General features: G+C 42.3%; 1 pseudogene; it reads right to left on the bottom strand.

Moving 5' to 3' along the window:
• Positions 1 to 14,910: 14,910 nt before the first annotated feature.
• Positions 14,911 to 15,004, bottom strand: LOC132423752 (U6 spliceosomal RNA; annotated as a pseudogene).
• Positions 15,005 to 15,296: the final 292 nt, after the last annotated feature.

The raw sequence follows: 15,296 nt of genomic DNA, 5'->3' as shown, positions 1-15,296 counted from the left end.
ATTTCCCGTTTTGCCTTGGGTCATGAATGTAGGACCCCTCAGTTTTGCAAACCAGAGTCTTCCTCGTTAAAAAGACATTGGTACTTGCAGCATAAAGCAAAAATTGGCCCCTCTGTCACATCCCACTTGCTGAAGGAACTGTGTTCCCCCCCAGTTAATGTCTTTTGTTCTAGAGTAGGTCACTTCTTTCTGGACACATGGCCACTGAGGAGTCACTTGGGATCCCAGGAGAGACCAGGGAGTCCACATACTTTATATACAGTGTGCTGCCACCACACCTGATGGGGTCCACTGCAGAGATGCTGTGTTCTGTACCTAAATCAAACAGGCCATCTGAGATGAGAGATTGGACCCAAGCATTAGATGGATTAGTCAAATTCCAGGCAATCGTGCTAGCAATAGAGAATTCCCCAGCCAAGAATGGAACTCATCTGTACATTGTTACAGATCCTTTGGCCACTGCCAATGATCTAGGTGCCTCAAGCACCAATCACAGCTCCTTATCCAAAGTTACCCCCTTTGGCATTAAGAAGTCTGAGAGTAATGCCTCACAATATCCAAGTCCAAATCAATGACAGTCCTTACTCTGTGCATATATTAAACCTCAGTCTGCAGAGGCTGTGTTCAGAGCGATAAATTGACTTCTGGGCACACTCTCACCTGGGATCTGATGGTATTAACCTTGGTCCTGTGAGTCCCCACAATCCGTAACCACTTAGAGGCCTCTAACCTCAATGTTAGGCAATATTCATGGGACATCCCTTCTCTGCCATGGCTGCCTTAGTGACTGACCAAGGCATCTGATGTGAACAAACACACCATTGGTAGTAAACTCAATAGACATAGTTTCCTGACCAAGGAAGGGGTCCCTACAGCTGATGGCAAACAGACTTTGTAGGGCCCTTCACCCCCTCTACTGGCTACTTGCTATGCTCTAAACTTGGTAGATACTTATATACAAAAAGTACTTATCCTATCACACATAACCCTTCTGAAACCAAAATGCAATCACTCACCGACACACAGTAGAAATTATTGATATCCACTCAATTCTGAAAAACCAGGCTGTTGAAAAAGGCGTTCACTGGCAGTCTCAGGACCCCAGTCTACAACCCTCATAGGATGTTCTAATGGCTTACTTAAAGCTTGCTTTCTTCTATACATACGTCTTCCTGCTGTTCAGGGCATTATTCAGATTTAATCCACAGTCTTTGAGGCCAGTTACTTTGTTCTGGTCATCAGGCTTACTGTTATCTTACGAGTAGAGCCTTTCTATACTGGACATTCTGTCAGTGACATTTCTGGTCACTCCTACAGGTCTTTGGTTTATTGTCATAGTAGATCCTGGCCACCACATGTATATCCCACTCCAGTTCTTCCTCCTAACATCATCCATAGACTGGGTAACCTACATGTCAGTATTTCATTTGGGGCACCCTCCTTCAAACCCCTCTGGCCCATCCAACACAAATGTGCTCTTTTCCTACAGTTTACAATCACAGACTCATCGTCGTTGGAGCCCCTGGCACTGACCTGGGCACACATAACGTCATTCAACAAACATATCATTAATGCCAATCAAGAAATGTCAAAAACTTTCAAAATACATGTAGTAGTCAGCTAATGCCTCAGGTGTTTTCCATGAAGAACAACTCTCTAGTGGACATGGTAGCTGATGACCACCTGGCTTTGCACTATTTATGAGCCAGGGAGGGAGAGTTCTGTTCCCCTAGGAGGGCTGCTTGCTGCATGTGGGTGGAATACACTGGCAAAGTGCCACCAGTAACACAAATGAGACAGCAAATTAAAATAAACAACAACAACGTTATTGAAATATTTGAACAGAATTCCAGAACCATACTGACACACTTTCCTGGATCCCTCAAAATACCCGGGGATGACAGGATTCCAATGTTGTTTCGAAGCTTCATCATCTTAATTATGTCGCTTGTGTCACATGGCTTTTCAATTAATATTCAAATTCATTTCAATGAGATGTGGCAGCATTCAGTCTGTAAACTTAAGGAGTGAAAGAACTGACCTCATTTTTGATATCTGACTCTTAAGGCTTCGGGTATCTGCTCACCTGTCTGGCCTACAGTGCATAACTAAGTTAGGAAGGGTGACACCTGCTCCTTTTCTTTTTGTGTCAGCAGGTGGGAGGGTCAAAACTTGAAAACCTGCAGCCTCCACTTATACACACATTAAATAGCCAAGCCATTCTTTACACAAGGCACCTGAAGTAGCTTACCCTTGCCCGACTCTCCTTAGAAAGTACCTTTGAGTAATAAGCATCTTTCTATTTTTTTAAATAAATTTATTTATTTTTGGCTGCATTGGGTCTTCATTGCGGCGCACAGGCTTTCTCTAGTTGCAGCAAACGGGGCTAGTCTTCTTTGAGGTGAGCGGGCTGCTCCTTGCAGTGGCTTCTCTTGTTGCGGAGCACGGGCTCTAGGTGTGCGGGCTTCAGTAGTTGTGGCATGCAGGCTCAGTAGTTGTGGCTCATAGGCTCTAGAGTGCAGTCTCAGCTGTTGTAGCACATGGGCTTAGTTGCTCCGTGACATGTGGGATCTTCCTGGACCAGGGCTTGAACCCATGTCCCCTGCATTGGCAGGCGGATTCTTAACCACTGCACCACCAGGGAAGTCCAACATCTTTCTTTTGATGCACTTGAGAACATCAGTGTTCACATCTGATCCCATTTTGGGTAAGGTGTTAATTCTGTCCCCAAAGGGCAATGATAAAACAGAAGGTAACGCATGGAAAATGTCTTTAGGGTGACAAACATGTATTCAGGGTAAGCTATTTTAGAACATGAGGAAAGAAATTCAAATACAGAGATCCAAATATGATCACAGAAGAAAGACTTTGAAACCACCTACATGGTCACTAGCAGAGGAATGAATAAGTGAAATGATAAACAGTCTTATAAAGGAAAAATACAGAACAGCACAACTGAATGGATGGTTTCTGCTCGGATATGTAAAGAGTTCTGAGAGAGCATTGTTATCTTCACAACAAGAAAGAAAAACTAAACAACCTGAAAGGCAACACCTGTTCTTAGATTCATGAAAGATTTGAGTACATGGCAATCAATGCTCCCCAAATCAGAGACAGATAAATAGAACTGTCAGTTACCTGGAGGTGAAGCAACTGGAGCTAGTAACCTCTAGGAACATTTAAACTGGTAACTTGAATTTGCTGGAGACACAGATTGGACTACCTTGAGATTTAAAACATTTAGGGAGTCCAGTCTGAGGGAACCCCCCAAATTTATGAATTTTTCCTACAGGAGCCCAACCAGGTTCTCCTCATGAATGATGGAAAAACACTGCCTCATGCTTCATGCACGAATCAGGAAAACAATTTTGATAAGCATACAAAGCATTCTGTTCCCTGTAACTCAGGCTCTCAAAGAAAATTAACTTGCCAAAACCTTATCTGAAATGGGGCAGAGCAGTCAGACAGCTCCCTGACCCTTCAGGTTTTCTCTGTGTCAAAAGGGAAGGAATGAATACTAAGAACCTGTTCCGAGCCTCATAGTCCAGGGATTCTGTCCTGCCAAAACATTACAGGTTCAATCATAAGAGAACATTTTCCCACACCAGTACCTTCCTACCATATCAACAGGGCTCAGTATAAAAGGAGTGGATTAAAACAGAGTTTTAAGACACAGACTATTTAACATTGAGTTTCTAGGGATACCCAAACACAGCAGGGGAGATGAATACAAGGAGACTTTTATGCAGCATAAGTTATAGTAAAAGGGAAACTTATAAACACTTATATTAAGAAAGAAAGCTATCAAATTAACAACGTAAATTTACACCTCAAAAACTAGAAAAAGAACAAGCTAAACCTAAAGTATAAAATGAGTACTTTTCAAACTACAAAACATGATGAAAAGAAATTAAGACAAGTGTAAATAGGAAACATTCCAATTTCATGGTTCAGAAGAGTTAACACTGCTGAACTGGCACTACTTCACAAAATGATCTGAAGATTCCATGTAATAACCTATTATAATGCCAGCTATAATCTTTGTAAGAAAGATTGGCAAGTTGTTTCATAATTTTATATGAGTGGGGAAGACGCAGGGATGGATGGAAGGCTCAATCCTGTCAAAGGACAAATATTAAAATGGAGCCAGACTATTACAGATGGCGGGGTCACCTTAAGTGTCTTTGTTTCTAAACAAGGGTCACAATTTAGAATGGTCTGACAGACTTAAGCCAAGACCCTGACCCATATAGGACGTAAGACCCTATTGTTTCAGTGTCGCCTGATATGGGCCATCTTCCAGTGCTGTACTTACTTTATTCATTTGGGAATTTAATCAGCATTTCCCTGTACCCCCGCGTTCATAAAGAACTGGGCGAAAACAACACAGGCCGCCCGAAGCCGGAAAGAAGTTCCGTTTAAATGCAAACATCCTTTGCCGGATCAGGTCGCCGCCCACCCGCAGAGTCTGGTTCCGCAGACATGCATCTTCCTGCCCCGCTGTCACTCAAGCGTGGGGGGCGAGGCCTCTCAAACTGTCCAATCAAGAACCCCGCTGGGGAAAGTGGGTGGGGACATGCACTGCATTGGCGCAGACATCCCTAACTCGCCCCTAATCGTCTCTGTGGCTTTGCCGCAGTGTCCCTCACGCTGTGCTTTGCAGCGGTCGTGGGAGTCATAGGAGGGACTCAGGGAAACCTAGAAATGGTAAGTGCGCTGCCCAGCGATGTGGAGATGCGGTGCAGGGTCTGGTCGGAACCGGCCCTGGCAGGACCCGGGTCTGACCGCGGTCAACTCTGGGGTATGCGGACCCGAGCCGCGTGTGTCTCCGCTCGGACCTCAGTCCCCTCGGTCTGGCAGCGTGGGGGCGGGGCCGGCAGCCGGAACCCCGGGCGTCCTGTCCCGTCACTGCGCGCGGCGACTTGGGCCCTGACCCCGGAGCCTCTCTGGGCAGCTCTGCGCCCGCAGTTTGTCGTCTCCCCGAGACTGTGCGGTGACCACAGGGAGGGTCATCAGGGAACAGTTGTGATTGGGTCTCCGGGGATCGTGCGTGGGAGGAGCTGTGCTCTATGGAGTCCACAGTCTCTCCTTTCACGTCAGCGGGACTCGTTTTCTTCTGAGTTTTACGAGTGTTGTGGTTTTTAGAGCAGGGTTTCAAATTCACAGCTCTTGTTTCCCCAGCCTAGCTCTGGCAATAAATACCTCCTCCCATTCCCAAAGCCAGCTTCGCTTTTCCGATTCACAGCATCACTATCAACTATTTGTCCTCTGTGGTGCATTTCAAAGCGACCGAATATTTTAACTGTTTATCCTTTTCCCACAGAGCCATGGATGGCCCTTAAAGATTTATTTTTTTTATCTGTGGATGTTTTACATGTGAAGAAAGACGAATAACCACACGGAACCATGTTCATTGTATGAAAACCTTGTGCCTCTCCCCCAGAATCCTTACAGGACACATACATCCTATGGGAAGGCTTTTGGGTGGAGTTTATTTTTGTGGAAACTGTCAGCACTGCCTCTCCCTGGGTTTGTAACTTTAAAGAGATTTACTCACTTAGTCTGCATTTTTCAATAAAGGAAAAACGTATTTAATCAATAGAGCTATAAGGACAGTATAAAATAGTTCCAAACAGGCAAGAAAGAGGTGACTCTGAGAGAAGATAAAATATTCTTGTATTACATTACATTTGTTAAGAGTTTTGGTTCCACTCTTTCTTTCCCTGAACGTGTGTAGTAAGTTTCTGAGGTCTGTGTTTACTTTTGGATATTTTCAAATGAAATTGCAGGGCTTAGACCAAAAGTGTTCAAGTATAGTTAATTACTTACAAATGAATTTCTTGCCATGGAAATAATAATTAACTGACATCTTTTATTCTGGATGGAATAGATATTTGGGGTTTTCTGCTTGAACTACTAAAGTGCCTTTTCTTTCCTCCTTCCCACATAAACACTGGATTTAAATTATTCTGCTGTATTGTTCAAAAACTGGCTTTGTGTCATTTAAAATCTCAGGGATCCAAAGCAAGTCCAGGGAGAGTAGAGGCCTGTGGTCAGTGAGCCTCACTAAGGCCCCCTTGAGGTTGGAAAGGGAAGTACTGCGAAATCTAGTTGGTTCTTCCTGGGAAGCCTTACCCTTTCAGGTGTCCTCCCTGTTCACATCCACCACAGAAGGAAACTTTATAGTGAGAGAAGATGCAGAGCTTTGGAAAGCTGGCGGTGCACCTGCACGTGGGGGTGGGGATGATGCCTTTTTTAGGTTGTAGTTGTAGTTCCGTAGGCCTAGCCACTTTTAGACAGAGTGTTTGAGTTTTGCATCCACAGTGTACGTGCAGTTAGTGTAATTTGTACACACTGAGAGTCTGTGAAGATCAGGTGTTCTGTCTCATGGACAGAAGGTTTATGAATTGGGGAGTTCCTTTGGGTCAGAGCCTTAAACTGAATCAGCCTGAGAGTTTCCTGACTTGTGACGAGAAGCCTGGAGGAGGGAGTGCTTCCATGCTTACAGGAGAGGGGAGGACATGTAGAGCTCCCAGAGATGATTCGTGTGGCTGCTAACCTGTCCCTACCCTCCTTCACCAGGGACTGACCCACTCTAGGGGTTCCATCTCAACCTGGAGTGTTTAGACACCAAGTCTGGAATATGTTCAACTTTATGAAAATGGGGTTTTCTTCTGAATTTGAGGGAAGCAGCCTGCTTATCTGTTTTGATTTCAGTATTTGGATTCTTTTATCCAAAATACTGCAGCCCTTTAACTCTAGTTTGCACCAGCACTTGGGATTTTAAAATGTAAGTTGATCGAGAGATACGATGTAAGGCAAGAAAATTGTGGAGCCAAATAGGATTTTTATTCCATTTAGGCAAGAGAACCTCAAGATGTGAGATGGGCATATTTAAGTTCTCAGGTGCTTTTTTCATTTTTAGATCAGTGTATGTGCCTGTCCCTAGAGAAATTTGACATTTAAAAGCTATTATACTATTCCTAAGGTAAATGAGTTCCTATTTTAATGAATGTGAGGAAAAAAACAATTGAATTTCTATTTTCATCGATATGAGGAAAATCCTCAAAGCCTCTGTAAATATTTGAAATTCTTAGTTTACTTCAGCTCTTACTTTGCAAGTCCTAGTGTATTAGAGTATGCCATTCGTCCCTGAAAACATCACCAGTGTGAAATATAGTGGAAGGACAAACTGTAAGGCCCCTAGTCCTTTTTGTTAGAAAGGGATTTGTAAATTATTTACAGTCTGCAGTCTTATACACCTTACTGTTTAAAGGATTAAGTCTTGGTGTGGTTTCCTATGTAGAAAAGTTAAAATTAAATTAATTTTTAAATGTAAAAGTTAATATAAAATAATTATTAAGCATAGCAAAATATGGCGTATAAAATTTTTTCTCCTTCTTTTAAATAAATAATTCATGGGAAGGTTAAAAAAATCCCTAAGATAGGAAACTAACTTAAGGCAACTCCCTGCCCACACATCCCACTCCACTTCTGTGCAAAGAACCAGTTTTGATTACTTCCATCGTCCTGCTATTGTTTCTTTATATAAAACCAAGTCATGTGAATGCACATTTTTCTTCTGTTTGTTCTTGGGTGGGGTGGTGGGGATCCACATATTTGATGTTTGACTACTGAAAACTTAAGCCTCACCCCTCCCTTTTCCCCTAGCGCTTCTTACCTGGGCAGGCTGATAAGAAAGCCTGGAAGCTCCTGCTCCATGAGCTGCTATTTGTTGGGGTCTCCTCCTGTGCGCTCTCCTGCCCCGTGTGGCACTGTTGATCCCAGCAACGCTGGGTTCTATATACAGAGGATTCTGAATTGGCAGTTTCTGTAATTCTTTGTCCTTTGGGAGCAGGAGTATGGGAATGGGGCCCTCCTTACAGTGTTTCTGGGTGGATGTCTTGGGTGTAACCCATCTATGTGTTTGGAGTGAAGATGTGTCTGAGGCTGGTGTCTCCCCAACTTTAGGAGGGGTTTAGTGTTACCAAGTTCAAGCTCATACTGCTCACTGTGTCACCCAAAAACTGGGTTCACCTCTTGGTGGGTGTTGAGCCAATAGACACAACCAAGCCAAAGATCGGGAGAAGGAAGGATTTATTATTACTTGCAGCAAGTAAGGAGAACACTGGGGATATTTCCCAAAGCATTGTCACCCTGAACAACAAAATTGGGGAAGTTTAAAGCTAAGGGTACATGCATATTCATGAAGGGGATTTAGCAGAGGAGAATTCAGCATAAAATTGGGGCAAAGGTCGACAGAGTCCAAGCTTTGGTTTATGAAGTCAGGAGGGTCAACATCATCATTCTGTCCTCCACCCGGGTGGGGGCCTTCGTTCCTGCAGAACTCAAAGATATATTATTTTGTATATATATCTATATCCCTTGAGGAGGAACTAGGACTCTGCTGTATCACTGCACTATTGTTTGACTACTTTTTCTCTGTTCTTTCATTCCTTTGTTCCTTAAGCTCATTGATTACTGAGACCTGTTCAAGGGCAAGCATTGTGGCCAGGCTTAGATCACAAAATGGCTTAGGCCAGAAATGGCTTCTCTTATGTCAAGAAAGCCAGGGTTCTTTTTTCCTGAGGTTCCCCTAACTTACCTGCTTACAGCTGCATGACAGGCCAATAAAATGAGACATGAGGTGTTGGGGCAAGAAGTAGTGACTTTATTCTGAAAGTCAGCAAACCGAGAAGGTGGACTAACTTCCTAAAGAACCATCTTAATTCAGAAAAGAATTTAGGTTTCTTTTATGCTAGGAGGAGAAGTGAGAGGGCAGTTTTTCATCTTCTTGTGGCATTTTCCCAGGAGGCAGGAGGTCCCAGCTCCTAAGTCACCCTTATCTGTAGATACCATCTAGCCCTGGAAAACAGCTAGTCAAAAGTGCTGTTATTCTTAGGAATTAGGGTTTGGTTAATGATTATCATGCTATAGGGGATGAAGTTTAGGAGGACAAAGTAAAATACTTTAGTGCATTCTGTGAAGTTAGTACAGCTTAATCAGGTCAGTTAATAAAATATAGAAGGCCTGAGAATTCTCTGGTGGTCCAGTGGTTAGGACTTGGTGCTTTCACTGCTGTGGCCCAGGTTCAGCCCCTGGTCGGGAAGCTAAGATACCGCAAGCTGACTGGCTTGGCAAAGGGTGGGGGGGAGTATATATATATATATATATATATATATATACACACACACATACACACGCACACATACACACGTGTGTGTGTGTAAAAGGACTTTTGTAACAAGGCAAGAGAGCAAATAGCCCCTGTTACATTAGGGTGTTATGAATACTATTATACTCCGTGAATGAGGTGAGCCTAGGGATTACTTCTTAAAGAGCAGTTATTTCAAAGAGAAAGAAAGAGAAGAGAAGGAAGGGAGCCAGTAGTTGGTGGACTGAGTATACTCTCCAAATACCAGAGGGCTCATCGGCAGCACCTCTGCTGCAGCTGCTTCTCCCTCTACTGCAACAAAGATCCTGACCCTCTGAGTTATTAGGGACGACACCATAACCTCACTGTGACACAGCAAAGGAATTAGCTTTAACTGATTTAAGCTTGGGTTACTTAAACTATATGTCATGGAGGAAGAGACATGATACATCTTCACCTGGTTATCCTCAGGGAACCTCAGCATCCTTGCCATTTCACAGTCTCTGCAGGTAGGATCTGCACTGCGTGCACTTTGCTCCAGGAACACAGGTATGACATCACACTAATGACGTCCTCCTCTGAGGATATTCGTTTCACACTCATTCAGAACTAGTATTGGAATGGGAGCTCATACGAGATGGATGGGCCATTGACCCATGCATAAGATAAGACCCTCATGCCTTGGTCAAGTTCCTGAAAATTCTTTGATAATCAGATGGCTGCTCCCTCTCTGACACTGTGAAGAAATGGTTACATAGTCTTTTTCAGTACCCACAAGATCTGCTGGGTCCTTTTGGTGTTGGGAGGCAACGTTTTCCTTGTTTACTAATTTTACTTGAGCCCATATTTGCTATTGCTTGGAAATTTGCCCACCTTGAGGTCACCCCTACCACAGAAGGCTCTAGACTGTGTTTAAATTGCCGTACAACAGCCATACATAACACTAACTTGTGTTAGAGTCCTCTTAGCCTCCTTCACTGTAGAGTTTTCAGTGACCTTTCATACCTCCTAGAGTTACCCACGATGGCCTTAAATTGTCCATAGGCTTCTGTTGCAAGAAACTGCCCTGTGCCTCACACTGTTCGCCATTAGAGCTGCAGTGACTGTCACACACTAAGCTCTCTTGAAAATAAAGGGTCTCGGGGCTTCCCTGGTGGCGCAGTGGTTAAGAATCTGCCTGCCAATGCAAGGGACACAGGTTCAAGCCCTGGCCTGGGAAGATCCCACATGCCGCAGAGTAACTAAGCCCGTGTGCCACAACTACTGAGCGTGCGCTCTAGAGCCCGCGAGCCACAACTACTGAAGCCCGTGCGCCTAGAGCCCGTGCTCCCAACAAGAGAAGCCAGCGCAATGAGAAGCCCGTGCACCACAACGAAGAGTAGCCCCCGCTCGCTGCAACCAGAGAAAGCCTGCGCACAGCAATGAAGACCCAACGCAGCCAAAAAGAAAAAAAAAAAAGAAAAGAAAGGGTCTCATAAGCACTGAGCTTGTGACCCTCTGCTGAGCTGCCCATTGTGCCTTTGACCCTAGAACTAGCACCCCATCGGGTTGGCATGCCTACCAGCACCACTGTGTGCAATGATGGAGCAAAACCTGTCCTGGTTTATGCCTCCTGCAGGAGGGTGGCCTGTTCTCTCTTCAGTCCATTAAAGGATGCTGTGGTCTTGGAAGAGGTCACTACTCCCCCAGATGGAGACTTCCCTCGGGAGTTTCTTGGGATTAACTGAATGCATAGCTCTGGGGTGTGCATAGACATTAAGGATGACAATATGCATTTGTGCATGATGAGCTCAGTGGAGAGTTGCTGCTCTTCATCCCTTGTGATATCCCTGATAAATGACCAAACCACACAACTAACCAAACATCAGAGAGTCATCTTGATACTGGCCAAAAATTGGCCCCATCTGCATGTATTCACAGCCTTTTGGACGATGTCCAAGAATTGCCCCTTTGTATTAAAAGAAATGTTGGGATCTCTTGATTTAGAGATACCCAAAATAGAATTCAGGGTTATTCTCATCTGTACATATACTAGGTCCACAATATAGGGACTCACCAGGACATTCTTATCCATGTTGGAGTCCCAGACATGACTGGTAGTAACCGTGGCACTTCTCAGAAAATACAGTGCTGCTCTCCAACATGACATTCAGTTGAAGTTTCACTTCCGTTAACAGGTCTCAGGCTCATGGAGCACCATACTGGCTTATTGAAGTAAGTTCAAATCAGTTGTATGAAAGGTGTCCCGTTTTGGTCATCAGTCATCAGGGGTGAATTGCAATGAGTCTGTCTTCGACTTTTTTTTTTTTTCTAATTCACTTCAGTTTTCTTTTGGAGCAATTTTAGGCTTACAGAAAAAGAAAAATAGAGAGTACAGAGAGTTCCCACATAACCACTCTGCATCCACACAGTTTACACTATTTTTAAATCTTGTGTGTGGAACATTTAAAATTGTTCAGTGAATGTTGATACATTAAAGTATACAGTTTACAGTAGCATTGACTCCTTGTGTTAAAAGATCTATAGATCCTGGCAAATGTTTAATGACATATATCCTTCATTTCATTTCTGTATCCTATAGCGTAGTTTCATTTCCCTAAAAATCCTATATGGCCAACCTATTCATTCATTCTTCCCTTGAACCCTCAAATCCTTCACAATCAGAGATTATTTTCTTGGCTCATAGTTTTGTCTTTTCCAGATTGTCACATACTTGGAATCATACAGTGTGTATCTTTGTGAGATTAGCTTCTTTCACTTAGCAGTATACTTTTTTTTTTTTTTAATTCGGCTGCACAGCATGGGGAATCATACTTCCCCGACCAGGGATCGAACCCATGCCCCCTGCATTGGGAGCATGGAGTCTTAACCACTGGACCACCAGGGAAGTCCCTTTTGGGTTCCTCCATGTGTTTTCATGGCTTGATACCTTATTTCCTTTGGTATCCTTCAACCTTGCTCTGCTCTTATTAATTTCAAGAGTAATCTCTGTTGTAGATTCTTTCAGATCTTTTACATAGACAATCATGTCATATAGAACAGACAGTTTTATTTCTTGCTTCCCAATCTGTATATCTTTTATTTCCTTTTCTTTTCTTACTGCATTGACTAGGGCTTCTAGTACAATATGTTTTATTTTTTTCTTTGTGTGTGTGTGTGTGTGTGTGTGTTGTTTGTAGTACAGTGTTGAATAGGAGTGGTGAGAGGGATCTTCTTGCTCTGTTCCATTCCTGTCTTACCAGTAAAGCATCTAGTTTCCCACCACTAAGTATGATGTTAGCTCCAGGTGTCATGTAAATGTTCTTTCTCAAAAAGAGAGAGTTCCCCTCTATTATTAGTTTGTCATCATAAATGGATATTGGATGGTGTCAAGTCCTTTTTCATGTTCATTTCCCCCTTCTTTCATTTCTGTTATGAGTAATTTCTGTCTTCCCTCCTTTCTCTGTTATGTTGACTAGATACTTATCACTTTTATTAAATTGATCTCATCAAAGGACGGCTTTTGGTGTTGAAAAGAGAAGAGTGTTTTTTTCCAATATATTTTAAATAATTTCAGATTTTTTGCTCCTTTAAATATTTCCACATTCTTTGATCTTCCAATCAAGCTTATCCTCAAAAGCACCACCAACTGTTTAATTTCTGTTTCCTGAGAGGTTTAGTTTTCCACTAATGGCTTCACAAGATCCACATCAAAACTCCACCAGCTTTCCATTTTCCATTACCACCAGTTCTTCATCTTTGCCATTATTTGGTGTTCTGAAGGCTTGTAATTTTAGCCATTGTAGGAAGTGTCGGGTGATATCTCATTCTTTTATTTTCAGTTTCCTGGTAATATATTAAGAATTTTTTCATGTGCTCATTTACCATCTGTACGTCGTCAATAAAATGTGTGTTCAGATCTTTTGCTCATTTTTAAGGTTGTTTTCTTTTTGTTCAGTTTTAAGAGTCCTTTGGATGTTTTGGATACCAGCGCTTTATCATATAGATGATTTCCAAGGATTTTCTGCAGGTCTGTGGCTTGTGTTTTCATTCTCTTAGCACTGTGTTTCACTGAGCAGGAGTTTCTTGTTTTAATGAAGTCAAAGTTATTTTTATCTTTTGGATCTTGCATTTGCTTTTGTATCTAAAAATTAATCACCAAAACCAAGGTCACCTAGATTTTCTCATATGTTATCTTTTTGGAATGTTGTAGCTTTACATTTTATACTAACTACTCTGACCCATTTTGGGTTAATTTTTATGAAAGGTTTGTGTTGTTTTTTTTTTAATTATTTATTATTATTATTATTATTTTTTATTTATTTGCGGTACGCGGGTCTCTCACTGTTGTGGCCTCTCCCATTGCGGAGCACAGGCTCCGGACGCGCAGGCTCAGCGGCCATGGCTCATGGTCCCAGCCGCTCCGCGGCATGTGGGATCTTCCCGGACCGGGGCACGAACCCGTGTCCCCTGCATCGGCAGGCGGACTCTCAACCACTGCGCCACCAGGGAAGCCCAATTTTTATGAAAGGTTTTAAATCTCTGTCTAGATTCATTTCTTCATTCTGCATGTGGATATCCAATTTTTCCAGCATTATTTGTTGAAAAGACTAAATTTTTTCTAAATTAAATATTGCCTTTGGTCCTTCATCAAAGTTGAGTTCAGTATTATGTGTGGATCTGTAGGAAAGCACTTGACTTGTGCATGTTAATGTTTTAATCTTCAACCTTCCTCTACTCTCTTAGTAGTTCAAGGTCTTTTTTTTTTTTTTTTTTTTTTTTGCTCTTGGAATTCTTTGAGGTTTTCTCCAAAGACAGTCTTGTCATATGCCAGCCAAGGCAGTTTTATTTCTTCTCATTTTTTATCCTTTTTATTTACTTTTCCTGTCTGATTGCATTAGCTAAAAATTCCAGTATAAGATTGATAAAGGAATGGTGAGAGGGGACATCCTTGCCTTCTTCTTGATGTTACCGGAAAGCATCTAGGTCTTTCTGTATAGTCCATTTATATTAAACAAGAGGCCAGTTGATGTAGAAGTAGATGTGGGCAGAGGGGAAGCATTCTCTAGGACACTGATTTGATCTCAATCTTTTAGTGATCCTGTATCTCTGGGTTTGACTTTCTGTGATACAATGAGAAAGACGTTTGGTCTTTGTCCCGCATTCCTAGCAAAAACTTTTGAAGTCCTTGGAATGACTTGAGTAATAAGGGTGATAGAGTGTCTTTTGTTTTAAGTAAATTATGAAACCTGATGGTGTGTCAAGGAAATCTATGATTTGTAGACGGCTGGGTAGAAACGTTGGTAACCAAAGCACGCCATTTGTGTCTGGCATCTGAAGTAGAGGCATTGTCTAGTACTGAGCGCTTAAATCTATAGAGTGTAACATATGTGATTTAGTGTTAGAATTGAACTGTTGGACATCTATTTGGTGACAGAGAGTTGGAGAAGTGGCATTGGGACACCACATATTTGTTGTTAGGAAGGGAAAAAAACACTTTTATCCTCAGAGGTGCCCCCACCTTTGAGAGCAGAAAATGCTAAAAGAGACTCACGTTGGCTATTTCCCTACAGCCACAGGTCAGTTAGGCTCTAGCAAAATCCCAGTTAGTTGCGCGCTTGTGAAATAGATTGTTTTCAGGACAGGCTTGTTAAAAAGAAGAAACTATTCTGGGTATATTTTTATTTATTTATTTATTTTTATTTGTTTATTTTTACAGTTGATTTACAGTATTATATTAGTTTCAGGTGTACAGCACAGTGATTCAGTATTTTTATAAAAATATGGAACACTTCATTAATTTGCATGTCATCCTGCTGATCTTCTCTGTATTGTTCCAGTTTTATTTAAAAATTTTTATTGGAGTACAGTTGATTTACAATGTTGTTTTAGTTTCAGGTGTCTGGGTATACTTTTTTGTTTCTATTTCTAATTTGGAGACAGCAGTTTACCCTGTGACCTCAGTTCTCTGGTGGAAGAGTTGTTGCTTTTAAGTTTCTTGGCTTTTTTTCTTCTGAGGACTAGAAGGTACCAGAAGCTGACTTCCAAGCTCCTTAGATACCAGACCATAGATAAGAAGTCTCTGACTCCTTTTTTTGATGTTTGACTGCTAACAGCTTTAAACCTTACTTCCTCTTTCTTTCATCTACTTGTGCCCACATCT

This window comes from Delphinus delphis, chromosome 3 (assembly GCF_949987515.2).
Source record: "Delphinus delphis chromosome 3, mDelDel1.2, whole genome shotgun sequence".
NCBI classification, from domain to species: domain Eukaryota; kingdom Metazoa; phylum Chordata; class Mammalia; order Artiodactyla; family Delphinidae; genus Delphinus; species Delphinus delphis.
The sequence above is the reverse complement of the archived record's forward strand: the minus strand, read 5'-3'. Positions and strand labels throughout refer to the sequence as shown.